This window comes from Eleutherodactylus coqui, chromosome 9 (assembly GCF_035609145.1).
Source record: "Eleutherodactylus coqui strain aEleCoq1 chromosome 9, aEleCoq1.hap1, whole genome shotgun sequence".
Classification (NCBI taxonomy): domain Eukaryota; kingdom Metazoa; phylum Chordata; class Amphibia; order Anura; family Eleutherodactylidae; genus Eleutherodactylus; species Eleutherodactylus coqui.
This window is the reverse complement of record NC_089845.1, coordinates 86,501,087-86,521,175: the sequence shown is the minus strand read 5'-3', so window position 1 is coordinate 86,521,175 and position 20,089 is coordinate 86,501,087.

Genomic DNA, 20,089 nt, shown 5'->3' with positions numbered 1-20,089 from the left:
CAATGTGTGTTCCCTCCATTACAGGCCTAGCCATGTGTCCAGCAAGTAGATTGGGGCCACAATGGGTATGTATCTGAGCACAGGACAAACAGAGGTATCCATTTTGGGGCGCAAGTCCTCATTTATATGTGTGCTGTACAAAAAAAACTGTTTTTAAATTGACACAATAGCCAAAAAAATGAAAATCGTAGTTTTTTTCCTTTTGCTTTGCTTATATTCATTCAAAATCTGTGGGGTCAAAATACGCAGTACACCCCTAGATGAATTTAATAAGGGGTTTAGTTTTCAAAATTGAGTTATTTGTGGGGGTCCTCCATCGTTTTGGCCGCTCAAGAGCTCTACAAGTGTGCTATGGGGCCTAAAACACTTTCAAGCAAAATTTCTGTTCTGAAAGCCACCGGTCTTTCAGTTTGGGCCCCGTCTGCATACAAACATAAGATCAGGGCTACAATGGGTATGTTTCTGAACACAGGACAAACGGGGTTATCCATACTGGGCTGCAAATCCTCATTTTCACGTGCACTATAGAAAAAAACTGCCTTTAAAATGACATATTTGCAAAAATATGAAATTTTATTTTTTTCTCCTTTAAATTGCATTAATTCCTGAAAAGAAACTGTGGGGTCAAAATACTCCTGACACCCCTCAGTGAATACATTAAAGGGTGTAGTTTTAAAATGGGGTCACTTGTAGGGGTATCTATCATTCTGATACCTATGAGCCTTTGCAATCTTGGCTTGGAGTAGGACAACAAAATGCTCCTCAAAATGTTAATAATTAATGTTAAATTTGTACATTTCCTAAATGGTTAAAAATACTACAGTTTTTCAAATGTGCATCCAAAATAAAGGAAACAATTGGAAATATATATATCTTATCAAAAATGTTTACAGTATGTTTGCACATATTTGAGATATTGCAATTGAAAATGTGAAAAAATGATTTTTTTAATCAAAATTTTCCCAATTTTGCTGCTTTTAATAATCATACACAAATTCTATTGGTCTATTTTACCACCTAAATGAAGTACAATATGTGGCAAAAAAAACAATGTCAGAATCACTTGGATATGCAAAACCTTAACAGAGTTATTCTATGTCAAAGTGGCACATGTCAGATTTCCAAAATTTGGCTTGGCCATTAAGGCACAAACAGGCTTGGTCACTAAGGGGTCAAGAACCAGAAAATTATTTCCCCTATTTGTGTTCCAATGGACATAACTTTTAAATTTTTTTTGTCAATGTTGCTGTATCACACTTTGTATTTTACAGGACTCATTCTAGTTTATATAGGAATCAATTTTGGGTTCACATAACGTATTGAATTATTTTTATTATTTTTTGGCTGAGGGACAATGTAAAACAAGCAATTTCACCTTTGCTTTTGAGATTTATTTTTATGGTGTTCACCTTGTGTTATAAATAAATGTTAATGCTATTCTATGGGTCATTATAATGACGACAGCACCAAATCTATATAGATTGCATTGTGTTTCTCTACTTTTGTACAATATAAACACTTTTTTTTTTACAAAAATACTTTTTGTGTGGGTCAAATTCAAAGACCAAAGCAGTTTTAATTTTCCGTCAACAGAGCATGCATAAAATTCACAGTAAAATTGCAGAAAAAATATCAGTTTTTCACTGACCTATAATGCACTCACCTGTATCAATACACAGCCTTAAGACATTACTCTGAAACTGGCCATGTTATGAACTTGGTTATGGTTCTGCATTTATGTACTGAAGTTAGTTCTAGTGCCACATTTATGCATTGAGCTTGATTTTGGTGTTATAGTCATGTGCCGAGCTTGGTTCTGGAGCTGTGTTCAAGTTATGAGCTTTGTTCCTTGGCTGCATTTATATTATGAGCTTGGTTCTGTTGCTGTATTTATATTTTGAGCTTGGCTCTTGGGCTGTATTCATCTTATAAGCTTGGTTCTGGTGCCATATTTATGATTACTAGACAAACAAGTTAAATATGGAAGGACATGGTGTGGCTGGACCCACACAGCCAGATCACACTCGTCTGCAGCAGGCAGTGGATGAACATTTTTGTCATTAACTTGTGCAGCCATGTCTTGGCTGGGTGTGCACAGCCACATTGTGTGTATCTACCCTTAAAGGGGTATCCCCATCTTGGCTTTTCATGGTTAAGATGGGAAAACCCAATCCTTTGTTTACAACCACCTGTTGGAAATAGTCTAGTGCTTCAGTCCAGTTCTTTTTCTGTAGCTCTGAATTTGGGTGCCTACCCACTAGTGATATATTTTTTAGCGATGCGACAGTGAGTACCTCGCAGCGCAAAGAAAACTGCGATATCGCTCATTACTTTCAACTGTGACAGTTATGGCAAAGGATTCCTTCATCTCCGCTGGGACCACGGGGATGAAGGAATCCTCTGCCACAGCTGTACTAGCTATGGCAGAAGTCTGTGATGCTATCCTATTGCTTTCAATGGCATGGCACTGCTGCAGCCCCATTGAAAGCAGTGGGTTGCAGGAAACCCCTGCATCGATGATTTTCAGGGAAGAGCTTGAAATATAAGCCTTCCCTGAAAATCATTCCTAGCTATAAAAAAAAGTAAAAGAAAAAAATTATACTCACCTAGAAGAGCCATCTGGCTCTTGTCTCTGGCATGACAGTCTTCTGTGTTCTGGAGTCCGGGGATTGAAAAATCCCCACCCCCAGAAAGTGCTGGTCTCATTGGCTGAGCACTCAGCCAATCACAGGCAGCACTCAGCCATTGAATGACAACTGAGTGCTGCCTGTGATTGGATACAGCGCTCAGCCAATCACAGGCAGTGTTCAGCCATTCATTGAATTCATGAATGGCTGAGCATTGCCTGTGACTGCCTATGCTTTCAATGGGGCCAGCGCTGCTGCCGCCGCCCCATTGGAAACACAGAGTGATATTGCAGATTGTTTCTCTGCGCTGCAAGGCTTGAGAGTAAAAGTCGCATAAAAGTAGTATGAAACCATTGAAAATCATTGGTTTCATAATCATCGCTCTTAAATATGGGTGGGTAGGCACTAGAGATGAGCGAGCACACTCATTTAAGGCTGCTGCTCGATCGACTAGCGGTCTTATCGAGTAACTGTGAACTCACCCGAGCAGTATCCGGGAGGAGGGGGGCGGTGGCAAGGGGAAGCCGGAGGGAGCGGGGGAAGAGTGAGATCTCTCTCCCCCCCCCCCCCGCTTGCCCCCGCCGCCTCCCCCCCCCCCTCCCCGCATACTGCTCGGGCGAGTACACAGTTACTCGATAAGACTGCTACTCGATCGAGCAGCAGCCTTCAACGAGCGTGCTCGCTCATCTCTAGTAGGCACCTTTAAGTAAATAGGAGCTACAAAAACAGTATAGCACAGCACTGGCCAGAAGCACTTGGCTTTATCCGTAGACCCCAGCCAGGTTGTTGGTAACTATAGCAGTGGTTTTCCACCTCAGCTATGAAGACCCCAATTCAAGCGGCTTTAGTTCTATCAGTTCAACTGACATACTTTTTGGTGTCCTTTTGATGTTCTCTTGGCTTTAAAACGATACCAAAAGCATGTTGGTAGCATTGAAGTAGAACTTGCTTAGTTTGTCCAAAACTGTAATGTCCTTTTGAAGAAGGAGCTCTGTTTATGGTAGACTGTATTGGGGCTTAAAAGGGTGATACTGCTTTAAACATATGTTGGTAAAGACTGATGACATTCTGCCATCTCTGGTGTGGAGTATATGGTATGCATTAAATATAGATAGTTGTGTGTAGTTGCGTTAAACACTGTGTTTAATTAACAGCCTGTACTCTGTTACAAGGTGTGGAATTCTATTGTACATATGTACTGGGATTATGGACACTGTGATGGCGGCCACCTTTTGAGTTCATATGTGTGGACACTGTAGAATAGCACCACATAACTTCTCTAGTAAAATGAGGAGCATACTTAAAAACTAGTGTATAGCAGTAGTGTTATGTTCTGAAGTCCACAGCCACCTGAAGTCAAGTGCGCTGTAATGTTAGTGCACAGAAAAATCGAGGCGCAAGTGTGAGCAGATCAGAGGCGCAGCTACGTTTTTCTGTAACCAGGGCAAAAGATGCAGTCTGCTGCTCCCTCCCAACCTATCTGAAGCTTAAAGGGGTTGTCCCGCGCCGAAACGTTTTTTTTTTTTTTCAACCCCCCCCCCCCCCCCCCCGTTCGGCGCGAGACAACCCCGATGCAGGGGTTAAAAAAGAACACTGCACAGCGCTTACCTGAATCCCCGCGCTCCGGTGACTTCTTACTTACCTGCTGAAGATGGCCGCCGGGATCTTCTCCCTCGTTGGACCGCAGGGCTTCTGTGCGGTCCATTGCCGATTCCAGCCTCCTGATTGGCTGGAATCGGCACGTGACGGGGCGGAGCTACACGGAGCCCCATTGAGAAAAGAAGAAGACCCGGACTGCGCAAGCGCATCTAATTTGGCGATTAGACGCTGAAAATTAGACGGCTCCATGGAAACGAGGACGCTAGCAACGGAGCAGGTAAGTGAAAAACTTCTGATAACTTCTGTATGGCTCATAAATAATGCACAATGTACATTACAAAGTGCATTAATATGGCCATACAGAAGTGTATAGACCCACTTGCTTTCGCGGGACAACCCCTTTAAGGGTTTATTCACATGGGTGAGTGTGAGCAGCTCTCATCAGTTAGTACATGGACACTAATCCATGTGCTGTCCGATCGGCAGACACAGTGCACATTGCATGTCCTTTTCAAGCAGCAATTATCTTTCACATTACCATCTGTGTGAAAATCTGTTTGTGTATTTAGCCCCATAGGCTATAATGGCCATCTGTGTCATCTGTGAAATACACGGACAGCACACAGACAGAAAATACACCCATATGAATACGCCCTGACTCGATGTGTTGTGCCCGTCCTCCCTCCAATTAAAGGTAACATAATTTGTTTCTTATTCAATTTGTGGGGGGTTCACTCTTGGGGGGACACTCTTTTGTTGTTGTTTATGAGGGGGTACACTGTTGATGGTTATGGGGGACATTGATGGCATTGTTTATGGGTGGACACACTACTGGTACTTTTTTGGAGAGCATTTAATTGGCATTGCTTAGGAGTCGGCGCTCAGCTGCAGTTGTTTACTACCAAAAATACACATACTTACATTATGTTGTATATACAATGGAACATATGTTTGTTTGTTTCGTATACAAATCCACAATTCTGGTCTGATTTGAGTGAAATTTAGCATGAGTGTTCTTTAGCACCAGGTGACGAATACTGGTGGAATTAAAAATTGAAAACTCGCCGACTTCCCTGCAATTTTTGTTGCCAATAGCAACCAATCACAGCTCAGGTTTCATTTCTTATACTGCGGTAGTGGCACAGAGTTGGGCACTACAAAAGGCTATGTGGTCACTTTTATTTAAATATGTGTGTGTCTTTACCCCCTTCCTGTTATATGACATACATTTACGTCATGCAACGTTGGGGTATGTATAAAGAGAGATCGTGGGGTGACCTCTATTCCTACAGTGCAGGTGTTAACTGTTCATTATAGCTGACACCCATGGACAATAGCTGCAATCAGCAGGCGTGGGCCATCACAGTTATTAATTCTTTAAATGCTGTTGTCATTTCTGACAGGGGTATTTAAGTTCCATATGCCCCCCCGCAGTGAGATCGCAGGGAGTCATGCGGGTGTCATGGCAGCCAGAGTCCTCCTGAAAGGCCCCATGGCTGTCTCAACAGACTGCCTATCAAGCCATCCACCTAAGAAGGCGTCTTTACCGTAGAAGTTTGTAAAGTGCCTTGATACCCCGTGCTTCATATATATCCATTCTGGATGTTCCATTTATGTTTAGTTACTCTGGCTCGTAGGGAATTTATGGTCCGTCCTACATATTTAAGTCCGCATGGACATTCCAAAAAGCAAATTATATACTTGGATCCGCATGTTAAAAATGTATTAATTTTGTAATCCCTTTCTATTTTTTGTCATTATTTACGGTAGTTGTATGAATCTCCTTTCTCTTATTGCGTATATTATCACAGTATTTACAATTTTTCATACTGCATTTATAAGACCCGCAGAGGTATTTTTTGTCTATTCCCAATATATGGCTATTGTTTCTTATATATATATTTTTCAGGAGTGATGGTACCAGAATATTCCCTAGGGTTTTATTTTTCCTATATATTATGTGTGGTTTTGATTGTAGGTGTTGATTTTAAAAAGGATCTCCTTTTAGCATTACCCAATGGGTACAGAGTATTTTCTTAATCAACCTATGTTGTGTATTGTACCGAGTGATAAAAGAATTTTTCTTTTCTGTTATCTGTTCTTTTTTTTTCTCTTTCTCTTCATTATCTTCTATTTTATTTTCCGGTCTCTTCTTCTTTTGCTGTTTTTCTTCTTGAGGCTTTTTTTCTCATATATTTTCCTGAGCTTTATCAATAGCAGTATTCAGTAGGCCTTCCGGATATCCCTTCTGCTTGAATCGTGTTTTCAAGGAGTCTGATTGTTTCACAGAGTGAGAATTTTGAGAACAGTTTCTTCTGATACGACAAAACTGTCCATATGGGACATTCAATTCCCATTGTTTCTTGCGACAGCTTTTAAAGTCCAGATAGCTGTTCGAATCCACCTCTTTGAAGTGTGTTCTTGTGTGTATGATATTATTGAATGTGAAGAGCTCTAGATCCTGGAATATAATTTTATTTTTATCTATCTTGCCCTCAAATTCCAAACCCCAGTTATTCTTATTTATCGAATAGATGTACTGTTAAATCATAGTTTCTTGACCGTCCCATATCATTAGGACGTCATCTATAAATCTTTTATGAAAGATTATACAAGGGTTTTCATAAAGAATTCTTCAAACATACCTACATATGGGCTTGCATAGCATGGGGTGAATTTTGTGCCCATAGCCGTTCCTTGTTCTTGAATGTAAAATTTGTTATTGTTGGTAAATTTAAAGTTATTGCTTCTGATTGTTGGGTATGAGAGGGTCACAGGACCGTCGTAAACTTGATTATCTCTGCATATAAAAGTAGGTGATTCAACTACTAAGATTAGGCTTGATAAAGGGGTATGTTGTAAACCCCGAAACACATTGCCAACAACTTATCTGTATGTACTAGTGTGTATTATTGGATACTTGTGAATAAAGAATTGAAAGAAGAAATCCTGTGAATCTGCAGCCATTACATCATTTGAAGCGGACCTAGAATGGAGGAAATGGTTAAATCCAGATCCCACCAGTGAAGTAAGTTAATTTTACCTTACTCCAGTATAATATTCTACTAGCAGGTTTTAAAGAAGCACAAAAAGAGTAACATTTTTTTCTTCTCTATACAAGATAGGGAAGTGAGTGACATCGGTTCCGCTCCTTCCCTAGTTTCCTGATCCTAGCACTCATTTCTATCTAGGTCTCAGTCCCAGTGTGTCATATGGCTTTTATGTCTTTGGGGATAAGTTTTATGTATGGGCCCCATAGCGTGCTGGTGACCCAAGGTTCCACCTGGATCAGCTAAAAACAATAAAAAGGTTGGCTACCTTTATTTTATGCACGCTGTCATGTGTAATACTGGACATCGAGGCTCTGCAGCCATGTGCCGGAGTGGGCTGGAATTCAGCCAAGTGGGAAGTAGTGACCTGACAAATGGCACTACCTCCAGCTAGTGAAGAAGAGACAGGGGGAAAGGATTGCCTGTCCAATTGCTGGGGTTATATACTTCATCTACCCTTCTTGTTTACCTTTCTTATTTCCATCCATGTATACATGGGTGGCTTCTGCCAAAGAAGAGAGAGTTGTAGTGGCCCAGAGTTGGGTACTACAAAAGGCTATGTGGTTACTTTTATTTAAAATGTGTGTATGTCTTTAAAATTGTTCATTTGATGTCAGTTACTGACTAAATAATCTGCTAGACAACCAGCTCTGTCCATAATTGGATGTCCGTTTTCCCATTCCTATTGGCCAGCATTCTACTTAGCAACAGGTTAGGGATTGGCTAGCAGAGCAGTTGGGAGACAGGGCACCCCGTGATTGGTGGAGCAGCTCTCCGCACGAGTTGGTTAGCTAATTCCTGTCAGGAGCAGTGGAGAGTTGAGAGTTGGCAGTTGGCAAGCGAAGAAAGGGGACCAGACCAGAGCAGGAGAGAGAACAAGTAAGATTGCAGTGTGGTGAGAAGCGTTGATTTTGAGATCTCGCTTTATAGAAAAAGGTTACCCTCGGGCACGTATTGAATCAGCATATAATAAAGTGCTACTTGAGAAAATCCCAGTATGAGATGTTCATGATAAAACAAAAGATAGATTAAGAAATGTTTCAACAACTGTTAATGAGGACTTCAGTAAGAAGTTATTATTTTTAACAAAGTATAATATGCAACTTAAAACTATTGAAAATTTTTTTTAAAAGTACTGGGAATCTCAAAGAAAAGACCCATTCCTATGTAAAGAAATATCAAATGCCCCCCGAATAGTATATCGAAGAAATAGGACACTTCATAACAGTGGCTCCATCTAAACCTATGAAGAAATTTTCTGATATCCAAAGTAAGCAGTCTTATAATAATGATGTAGCAGGAGTGTTTAGATGTAATAAATCACGTTGCAAGTGCTGTTTGTCAATTTCCCACGGCAAAAAAGAAGTTTTTACGAAACGTGATCAGAAACTGATTCCCATCAAACAGTTCCTTAATTGTGGGTCTTCTTGGGTTATTTATCTATTGGAGTGCCCTTGTGGCCTCCAATATATTGGACGCACCACTAATGCTTTGAGGGTACGCGTCAACCAACATCAGTTTAACATTTCAAGTGGTTTTATGAAGCATAGTATTTCACGTCATTTTAACGAATCACATAATAAAGATTTCACCCAACTAAAGGTAGTTGCGCTGGAGTCTATTATTTCCAGATCGTTTTCCTGCCTTCGAGCGCGGGAGATGTTCTGGATCTTTTATATGGACTCCCTGATCCCTAATGGTTTAAATGAAACCTTAGAAAAAATCTTTTTAAAAAAATTTTTTTTATAAAAAAATTTTTTAAGAAAAGGTTTTATATATATGTGTGTATATATTTATATGCTTTTTTATATAAGTTATGAAATATATATAGCAATATTTATTGCATTTTATCACCATCATGAGTATGTTTTAATATTATGAAATAAGCATAATATAATTATATAGGCATTAGGGGATCTATAGAACATATGTATTATAGTTATTATTATTAATGGATTATACTATTGGTAGTGATGATTTATGATTGTAGTATGGGAAGAGATACCACTATATATATATTTTATGGGAGTTAGCTATTGTCTTTTATATGAATTGTAGGTTTTTTTAAGTAGAAGAACAATTGTATATAGTTAATTTATTTGAGATCTAGTTAAAGTGTAGAGTTTACCAATTGTTATGAGTGACTTGATGCTACAGTTATTTACTTGATCTTTAATCTGGGCATTGTAGAATGCTTTAATAGATAGTTTTATGAATGAATCACATGACCGCGCTGTTATACAACGATCGCTGTGGAACGCTGAATGCATCCCAGTATGAGTAAAAGTGACGTGCGGATATGGGTATCCAACCCCGAAAAACCACATGACCTACTACCCAGAATGACGTGTGGATAGAGGTATCCGCCCCCGAACAATCACATGACCACTATCCGGAATGTTGAGTACGTCATAGTAATACTCCCACGTGATTCTAAGGTTGGCAGTCATGTGAGTAATGCCGTGGAACGCATGTTGCGCCCCAGAGGCAGAGCGATGATGCAAATGGGAGGGGTTTGTCATCTCTCTGCGCCTCAATGGCGTCCCACACCGGAGCGAACAACAGATGTCTCCATTTGGAACACTAATATTAGGTATGTTTTCTTTACTATTTATAGGAGTGTGATTATGTCAAATACATGCTTGGGAAAGGCATCTGAGATGCCAAAGCGCGTTGCAGTAGTGTATTGACTACATTTTATGTATTGAGGCAATTATTGCCGTTTGTTTGTTAGCTTAAATAAATTTTGCAAAAATCTATCCACCGTTTGTTGAAGCAGTGATCCATTCCTTTCTTGAAGCGCAGCAAGATAAAAGGGTTTTTTTCTGTTATATGGTATTCTTGTGTGTATGATATTATTGAATGTGAAGAGCTCTAGATCCTGGAATATAATTTTATTTTTATCTATCTTGCCCTCAAATTCCAAACCCCAGTTATTCTTATTTATCGAATAGATGTACTGTTAAATCATAGTTTCTTGACCGTCCCATATCATTAGGACGTCATCTATAAATCTTTTATGAAAGATTATACAAGGGTTTTCATAAAGAATTCTTCAAACATACCTACATATGGGTTTGCATAGCATGGGGCAAATTTTGTGCCCATAGCCGTTCCTTGTTCTTGAATGTAAAATTTGTTATTGTTGGTAAAATAATTATGTGTTAAAATGAATTCTATGGAGCCGAGAATAAATTGCTTCTGATTGTTGGGTATGAGAGGGTCACAGGAACGTCGTAAACGTGACTATCTCTGCATATAAAAGTAGGTGATTCAACTACTTAGATTAGGCTTGATAAAGGGGTATGTTGTAAACCCCGAAACACATTGCCAACAACTTATCTGTATGTACTAGTGTGTATTATTGGATACTTGAGAATAAAGAATTGAAAGAAGAAATCCTGTGAATCTGCAGCCATTACATCATTTGAAGCGGACCTAGAATTGGGGAAATGTTTAAATCCAGATCCCACCAGTGAAGTAAGTTAATTTTACCTTACTCCAGTATAATATTCTACTAGCAGGTTTTAAACAAGCACAAAAAGGGTAACGTTTTTTTCTTCTCTATACAAGATAGGGAAGTGAGTGACATCGGTTCCGCTCCTTCCCTAGTTTCCTGATCCTAGCACTCCTTTCTATCTAGGTCTCAGTCCCAGTGTGTCATATGTCTTTTATGTCTTTGGGGATAAGTTTTATGTATGGGCCCCATAGCGTGCTGGTGACCCAAAGTTCCACCTGGATCAGCTAAAAACAATAAAAAGGTTGGCTGCCTTTATTTTATGCACACTGTCATGTGTAATACTGGACATCGAAAGAGAGGCTCTGCAGCCATGTGCCGGAGTGGGCTGGAATTCAGCCAAGTGGGAAGTAGTGACCTGACAAATGGCACTACCTCCAGCTAGTGAAGAAGAGACAGGGGGAAAGGATTGCCTGTCCAATTGCTGGGGTTATATACTTCATCTACCCTTCTTGTTTACCTTTCTTATTTCCATCCATGTATACATGGGTGGCTTCTGCCAAAGAAGAGGGAGTTGTAGTGGCCCAGAGTTGGGTACTACAAAAGGCTATGTGGTTACTTTTATTTAAAATGTGTGTATGTCTTTAAAATTGTTCATTTGATGTCAGTTACTGACTGAATAATCTGCTAGACAACCAGCTCTGTTCATAATTAGATGTCCGTTTTCCCATTCCTATTGGCCAGCATTCTACTTAGCAACAGGTTAGGGATTGGCTAGCAGAGCAGTTGGAAGACAGGGCACCCCGTGATTGGTGGAGCAGCTCTCCGCACGAGTTGGTTAGCTAATTCCTGTCAGGAGCAGTGGAGAGTTGAGAGTTGGCAGTTGGCAAGCGAAGAAAGGGGACCAGACCAGAGCAGGAGAGAGAACAAGTAAGATTGCAGTGTGGTGAGAAGGCGAAGGTGTAGTAAGTAACAGGAAAGATCATAAAAACAAGTGATAGAAGGAAGAATTGTCGTAGGGCAGAGAAAGATAAATTGTTAAAGTAAAAAACAGGAGACAGCAGTGAAAGGAGATCTATACCCATTAAGGGAAGAGAAAGAAAGAGAAGTGTACAGGAGTACAGATGTGGTTCTTTTGCCAACCTAAATAAAGTGAGAAAATACAGATGTGTTGCCTGTAATTTACTTACCACAAGATGAAAGAAATCCAGAAGTAGTGTCTGGGTATACTTACCGAAAGAAGAAGTACTACATTGTATGAATTTATCTTAATGCTAACATCTCTAAGAAATAAATCATTGTTTCTCTGTTTAACCATTTATGTGATTCCTGGAGTTCCGTTCTCACAACCAACATCTGCACTGACTACTACACCACCCTCCAGGGAAAGGGACTGCGTCTTACTTTTTTTTTTTACTTTCCCCTTGTATATACTCTGTCGGTCCACTGCCATTTACGAGGGTAACCCTCATGTTCGTGCACACCACACTGCTGAGGTAAAATGAAAGCTGTGCTGTGATTGGAGGCTTTTTCTTATACTGCTGATGTAAAATAAAAGCTGCACTGTGATTGGTTGCTAGAGCTTGGCTTTCATTTCTTACACAGCTGTCATTACCACAACAAACACCCTCACGTTCATGTGCGCCACACTGCTGAGGTAAAATAAAAGCTGCTCTGTGGTTGGTTGTTATGGGCAACAAATATTTCATAAGAGTGGGGTGCTGGGCTAATTTTCGTGGCCACCCTGTATATTCCAGGACTGCTATTTATAAAGTCATCATGCAATGCATAGTTATATTACCTAGTATATTATATACATACATGCATGTGTGTATATCTATGCATGCATGTGTGTATATGTATGCATGCATGTGTGTGTGTGTGTATATATATATATATAAACAATGGCCCCTCACCCCAGACTTTTTTATTGCAGGGGAGGGAGGCGAGGGTTGGTGGATAGGCTTTGGGTTAGTTGTGCTTGGGATTCCCACGGCTGCGGCAGAATGAAGCTCTTGGACGCACACAGTCTGCCTATATTATCAGATTTACTACGTGCAGCACTCCAGGCAGCTCACCTAAATTACATATTATCTGCATAGAAGGAGGTTTCTGCTCATTCCTATACTAATGATTTATAATTCTGCCACCAAGTTGCACTGCAAAATAGCTGACTGCTGCAACAGTGGACAGAGCCCAACACACAGAACCACCTGGTAGTGAAATAGATCAATTGTTTTTTTACTGACAGAGGTGCTCTGAAAGTTGGGCTCTATGAGTTGCTGCATCAGTCACTGGTTCTGGACAATAATGTTACTTTTTCTCTTTTGCATGGTCTGGCACTCAACCTACCTTCTCTCCTAACTGCGCCCAAGTCCCATGCCCCACCTGCCCCCAAAAGCTATGCTCCTGAGCAGACCCAACACTAGTGGCAGCCTAAGGCCAGGCGATTTATGTAATACTATCAGGACTGTGATGCTGAAATGATACGGAGTGGAGGTCTTTAGGAAACAGCCATAAGCCAATAGAACAGCCAGGAGAGAGAGAGTGAGGCTTTTGAGAGGAATAAGCCATATTGCATATCCATTGAAGGAGTCAACAAATAAAGAGCTGAGGTGTATTTACTGGGTGGGGTGAAAGGTGCTGATGAGAGTTGCCAGTATTGCATTGTGCCAGACACTGTTCGAGAGAGACTAGATCTGACTGCAAGCAAGATGATCAAGCCCCCATACTCCAGACTTGGAAAACTGTATTGAGGCCTATTGATGACTAAGCATATGGTTGGCTGTTAAAGTGTAAGTGCCACCATGGTGTCCACTGCCATGTGTTGTGTTGTTTAACTAGTTTTAAATTAGTGTTTTAAATTAAGCTGGCAAGCTTGTGCGCTTCTAAGGGAGTTAAATTTAAGGAATAACTAAACTTTTAAACTTATAAGAAACTTCTTAATACATCCTATTAAACAAAAATGCTTTTTTATCCACTTATAAGACACTGATCACTCACTCTGAATGTACTGATAGTCACCGTAATCAGATCACAGACGGATCAAATTACAGATGTGGAAGTCTAGGGGAGTAAAGGAGGAGAAGGGGTAGGGAAGAGCTGCTGGGGAGAGAAGAAGAGGGAGACACGCAGTATTTTATTTAATGAAATATATAAAAAAGCTATTTTAATTGTGCTTGTATTACTTATTTATGAAAAAAGTATAGCATTTTAGTTACTTAGATTTCTGCATTACTCCAATGTCACCTGTGTACCTTTGCTTCATCATCTCTCCTGCAGTTGTCACTATTAGAATTCTCACTTTTATGTTTACCACCTGCCTTACCATTTTGCAAGTATACAATCAGGGAAGATGAACTGTGTGACAGGAGCCTGTATAATCATCATTAACTGTGGGAGACATGTATGCACCCTCCCTTATGTGCACTATGATGAGCCTATGTGGCACAGTCCACACACTTTCATCATACAGGAAGTTCTGATGTCTCTATGAGGGACATATATAATAACCAAATATACTCAAGAAAAATAGGTGAGTCATAAAAGTTGTACAAAATCGAATAACATGGAGGGAGCTTGCCTTTAGGGTCACTGAGGTTCATGAATCACCAAACAGCTAACAAGAACAACAAACTTTGTCATTTAGAATGTTACTATGCAGTGGCCCATGTGTGGTATTTAGTGATATTAGCAGCAAGAAAAAGAAAAGCTAAAAGACCCACACATGGAATTTCTTAATAAAACACATGAGAAGGTATTATTTTAGTGAGAATTTCCTTTTAAAATGAAATAACAATGTGCAATTAAAGTTGGTAAAAGTAGTTTGATATTAAAATACAACTTATGTAAGTTACATATTATAAAATATAATATTTACAGTGCATTAAAACCCATTAGTTTCCCCCTTCAGGGCGGGTTTCATCATCTTTAAAATTAGAATTTACAGCCAAGCACTTTCATAGTTAAATATAAGTCTTGCACTTCATTTTTGAGGATTGTAGCCCAATCTTCTTCTTTCTGCTTTAATTCAGGCACTAGTTGGCATTTGCTGTGTGCTTCTGGTTGTAAGCCATTTTTTTTCACTGAATTGTTTATTCATTGAACGTCTATCCAAGTACAATAGAAAAGACGGAAGCACGTACAGTAAAAGCTTCAGCAAAGCCATTTCTAGGATTCTAGGATTCTATTGAGCCTAGCGAGAACCATTATTGCCAAATAGAGAAAGCTTAAGACAGTGGTGAATCTTCACAGAAGTGCCTGGCCTGCCAAAATGATTGTCAGGGTTAAAAGACCAGTGGGTTATAAAAAAGTTGAAAACAAGTTTAAAAAAAATCATCAAAAACTATTAACATCACTATTATTAAATCCCATCAAAGATCCAAGCCACAATAGATAAACTATCGCGAAGGAAAAATGTCAAGATGTCCTTGGTGGCAATATGACACTTCTGGAGGAGCTGCCGTTAGGTCAAAATATTTAATTCAGTCTAGATGGAAGTTTTCCTTTCGTCACAGTCTCTGCATGTACTATAATCATTGCCTTAAATCTGACAAGTAAAGTGAAAATTCTCATTCAATGCATACAAACAGGGCTACAACGTTCTATGCATTATGTATTTCTGTCCATGCAATTAAATTAAAACTATCCCTGGTGCTCAGCTAAATGACCTACATTTCCAATATGTATAGAATATATTCAAGGTAAAGCTCAAGTGAAATTTAAAAGCTTAAATGTTGTAAAAGTTTGCTTGCTATAATAAAATGTTTAACAGTATAAAGATTAATGTATTATGGGAACCATAAATATCAGACTTTCCTATTTATAACGCAGGCTGGGTAAAATCCTGAATTTGCAGATACACAGAATAAATATTCAGTTTCCGTATCAGAAATAGTACAATAGACTAAAGCATTTAGACGTGAGACTACATTCTACACTTTCTGCATGTGGAGTGAATTCTCACGCTTTAATCACAATCCTGTTGGATTTTTCTGTTTGCAGAAGTAGAAAATTTGCTTGAAATAAAAGCCTTTTTTTTCATTTCTGTAAACGTTGACTATTAAATGTTTTTCACTTCAATTCAGACGCAATAAAGACAGGCTGCACAGCAAGTTTCCTCACTGCTGCTCCATCATGGACATCAATCTTAGCCTGGAGGGACCATCTTTTCTGAAAGTGAGAGGCAATTTAGTCTCCATAATATATCAGTTCTAAGTTTCAGCAGAATGTCAACTGCTGAATTTATTTCAAGCCGCATGTTGACGGGGGCTTCACACCACAAGGGAATAGCATCACACCACTAATTTCATTTCATTTAGGAGCTTGACTTAGGAAAGACCTTTTGATGTAATAAAAAAGGTCAAATTTTTACTCTACCATCAACAATTTTCGAAAGCTCCTCTGTTATTTGGTTTGGTATTTTTCTTTTACGAGCATTCTGCTTTTCACACTGTGTGCTTGAAGGTTTTTGAAACGTACATTGGGATCAATAGAACACTAAGGTGCTAACATGAATACTGAATCACTCTACATAACACTACCTGAAAACATTAAAAATCACCTTTGACCTCTGATAGTTTTCCCTGTTATAAAAATACTTAAAGGAGATGTCCCGAGGCAGCAAGTGGGTCTATACACTTCTGTATGGCCATAATAATGCACTTTGTAATGTACATTGTGCATTAATTATGAGCCATACAGAAGTTATAAAAAGTTTTATACTTACCTGCTCCGTTGCTAGCGTCCTCGTCTCCATGGAGCCGACTAATTTTTGGCCTCCGATGGCCAAATTAGCCGCGCTTGCGCAGTCCGGGTCTTCAGCAGTCTTCTATGGAGCCGCTCGTGCCAGAGAGCGGCTCCGTGTAGCTCCGCCCCGTCACGTGCCGATTCCAGCCAATCAGGAGGCTGGAATCGGCAGTGGACCGCACAGAAGAGCTGCGGTCCACGAAGGTAGAAGATCCCGGCGGCCATCTTCAGCAGGTGAGTATGAAGACGCCGGACCGCCGGGATTCAGGTAAGCGCTGTGCGGGTGGTTTTTTTAACCCCTGCATCGGGGTTGTCTCGCGCCGAACGGGGGGGGGGTTAAAAAAAAAAAAAACCCGTTTCGGCGCGGGACATCTCCTTTAACTCAAGAAGTACAACTATATTACGCCTTTTATTTCTGGAGATAATGTTGATTTTGAATCTGGATATGTGATTTATTTCTTAAAATGAGTTCATCTTTAATTTACGTAATATATTATTGACCAGATCCATATATCTTTCATGGGCTGGCATTTCTTAATTTCATCTGCAATATCCATCTTACTTTCCTGTGCAGTTACATTGCTTACTTGGTTTGAATAAAAATGTTTTTTTTCTTTTCGTGGCATACGTTCCCTTAACCATTCCAACATTAACCTGTAGGTACGATCGGGAACTAGCTTCTCCAGTAGGTAATAATGAGCATTATAAATATGACTACAGTCATGACCTGGGGTCAGGTTGTATGGTATAATGCATTTTACTATATATTTCATAGCGAGAAAATATACAGCACAGTGTGTGTTTATATCCTCTGGGTGTTGGATGTCTATTGCCAAGTAAAGTGAATATACCAGTTGTGGAGTAATAGAGGATACATAGAGCTTGACTATATTTTTCGTATTAGTTCAAATATCCTCATAGATAGCAGGTTTATAATATGTTGCTGTAAAGATAGAATATGCTGTGCATTCCATTATGTAAATATGTAAAAACAGATGAAAAATCCTGATTCTAAGAGCCCACACTTTAGAGATCCAAATATATACTTACATGGATACTGTTAGGTGCACTGTTATGACACAATCTTCTTCTTCTGTGTCTTGCAAATATGCATGTCGGACCATTCTCTCTGTTTCCTGCGTTTATATTCATTCTCTTCCAGCACTCCTAGGGTTTATAGTTTCTGGTCTCCTGTTCAGCTGATGCTCCTTTTCTAATCACCATCCTATATAGCTGCTCTGAGCCTTTCAGACCTTGCTGCAGTGTTGTTGAGAGTTTTGTTCCCATCATGTCCTGTCCAGCCGCTGTTTCGGCAGTTAACTTACTACCTTGCGTTCTGCTTGTGCTCTGTGTTCTTTGTTTGTTTACTTTGTAGTCTGTTATTCCCGTTGTCCCCTTCTCTGTTTATCCTTGTCTGCTTGTTCCTCCTTTTTTCTGTACCCCCCGGTGTTGTTCTATCTTTGGCCTATAAGTGTTCTGGCCCACCAGGGTAAGCCAGAGAGAGACCGTGGGGTCGTCCTTATTGGGACGAGTGCTCCACTTGTAGGCAGGGGTCTCCCTATCCTGGTTATCAGTGCAGGGCAAGATACGTTCCATAGTTTCCATCCATATACAGGGCTGTTCATCGGGTATCTTACCTCCCATGCTGGGGTTGGCTGTCAGCCGTGCTAGATCAGATTTTCACCTACCCGGTAGGTTGACACAGTGGTTCCACTTCCGAAGTCCTTACAGATACTGGGTTATATTGCATTGCATTTATATGCAGGGTGTAATTAAAAAGACTGATCCAGCGCTAGATCTCAATACCTATTTTGAAAAAACACTAGCGTACCTGAATGTGAAGGAACGGTTGCACTAAACGATGGTATGGTGCACAGGCTCCTAGGGGCCCCAGAACATGGGTTTCAATTTTCTCTTGTGACCTCTGTAAGAGATAAAGAGTATAAGGGTGCCTTTATATGGAACAATTTATTGTTCGCATGAGTAAACAATGTCAGAGCTCACTTGTTTGCTTGTGTAGCCTGTTTATACAGTCAGAAAAATCGTTCACTCATTAAATAGTTCAGTTGTACTATTGGATGAAAACGACTGGACGATCGGTATTTAAACCAAATGACTAGTATACAAGCCAAATATGACTTTCATGTTTGCGTTAAATGAACGCTAAACAAACTTATTGTTCAATCATCGGCTGTGTTTACACCGAACGATTATCGTTCAAATTCGATCTAATGATTTTTTTGAACAGATCTTTCCATCTAAATACACCTTAACCCAATTGCAAAGCTGAAGAGTAAAATGTGAAAAGCAAAAAATCCACTTTCTGTGTCTCTCTTAAAAGTCCCATAGGACCATTGCTATGGCTAAAGTAAGAAAAGTGTACATGAAGTACACTGAAATGATGATAGGGGCAGATCATCTAGAAAGTCATTCATCGTTATCTGCAAGAGATTCAGCTACTGATCTGCATTAAGAGTCTATTGTATAAACACAGGTCTAATGACAGCTCCATGTATGTATCGCAGCAGAAGGAGGCCACTTCAAGTAGGCTTTCCTTACTTCGGTCATAGCAGCAGTCTCACAGGACTTAGAAAGACATGGAAAGTGGGTTTCTGCTTCTCACAAACTACTCTTAAACTTTACAAATGGATTTTTCTCTCTATCTTTTACAGGGGCCACAACACAAAATTCAAATCCATGTTTCGGGGCTCCCAGTGTCCTGTGCGCCTTACCATTGAGTAATGCATCCATGCCTTTCTATTTAAGTATGCTATTGCTATTTCAATATAGGACATCAGTATTGAGATAAAGCGCTGGATCCGTCTTTTTGAGAACATCCTGCAAAGATAAGTGTACATTTTCTGCAGGCCAAAGGAGCTCCAATGTATTAGTAGTTGGAAGTTTCTACTAAGGGGATCATTCAGCGTATATCAATTTTATTTCTGTCCATAATTATGTTTGGTGAGCCCTGGGTGGTCAACCATGTTTACGCCTCTTTTCTGCTTCGCTATGAAGAGAGACATTGTTTAAATAACCCCTAGGCTCACTACATATTCATACTCATGGTTTCCAATGCACATAAACTATTGGGATAAACATAACCAGACGTTTTCACTATATAACATTTGTGGGATGAGTTGCATTTTTAGTGATATTATTTCATTTATCATATAATGTACTGAAAAAAGTTTAAAGTAAAGTGAAATGAAAAAAAATGCATTTTTGTCATTGTTTTCTGAGTTTTGTTTTTACAGCGCCATTGGGTAGTAAAAATGATATGTTCACAGTCAATACAATTATACTAATATCAAATGTATGCAGTTTTTCATGTTTTACAACTTTAAAAATTAAAAAAAAAATCTTCAATTTACATTCTATTCCCAAATTCTGAGATCCTTAACTTTTTATTTTTCCATTGTTTTTCGTATACAGCAAGCTGCAGTTTTTGTTGTTACCATATAGGGGTACATATGACTTTAATTAAAATTTTGGGGGAGATATAGGAACCCAAAAAAAGTGAATCTGGCATTGTTTATTCTTTTTTGCAGAGTTCATATAATCATAGACTGGTAGAGTTGGAAGGGACCTCCAGGGTCATCTGGTCAAAC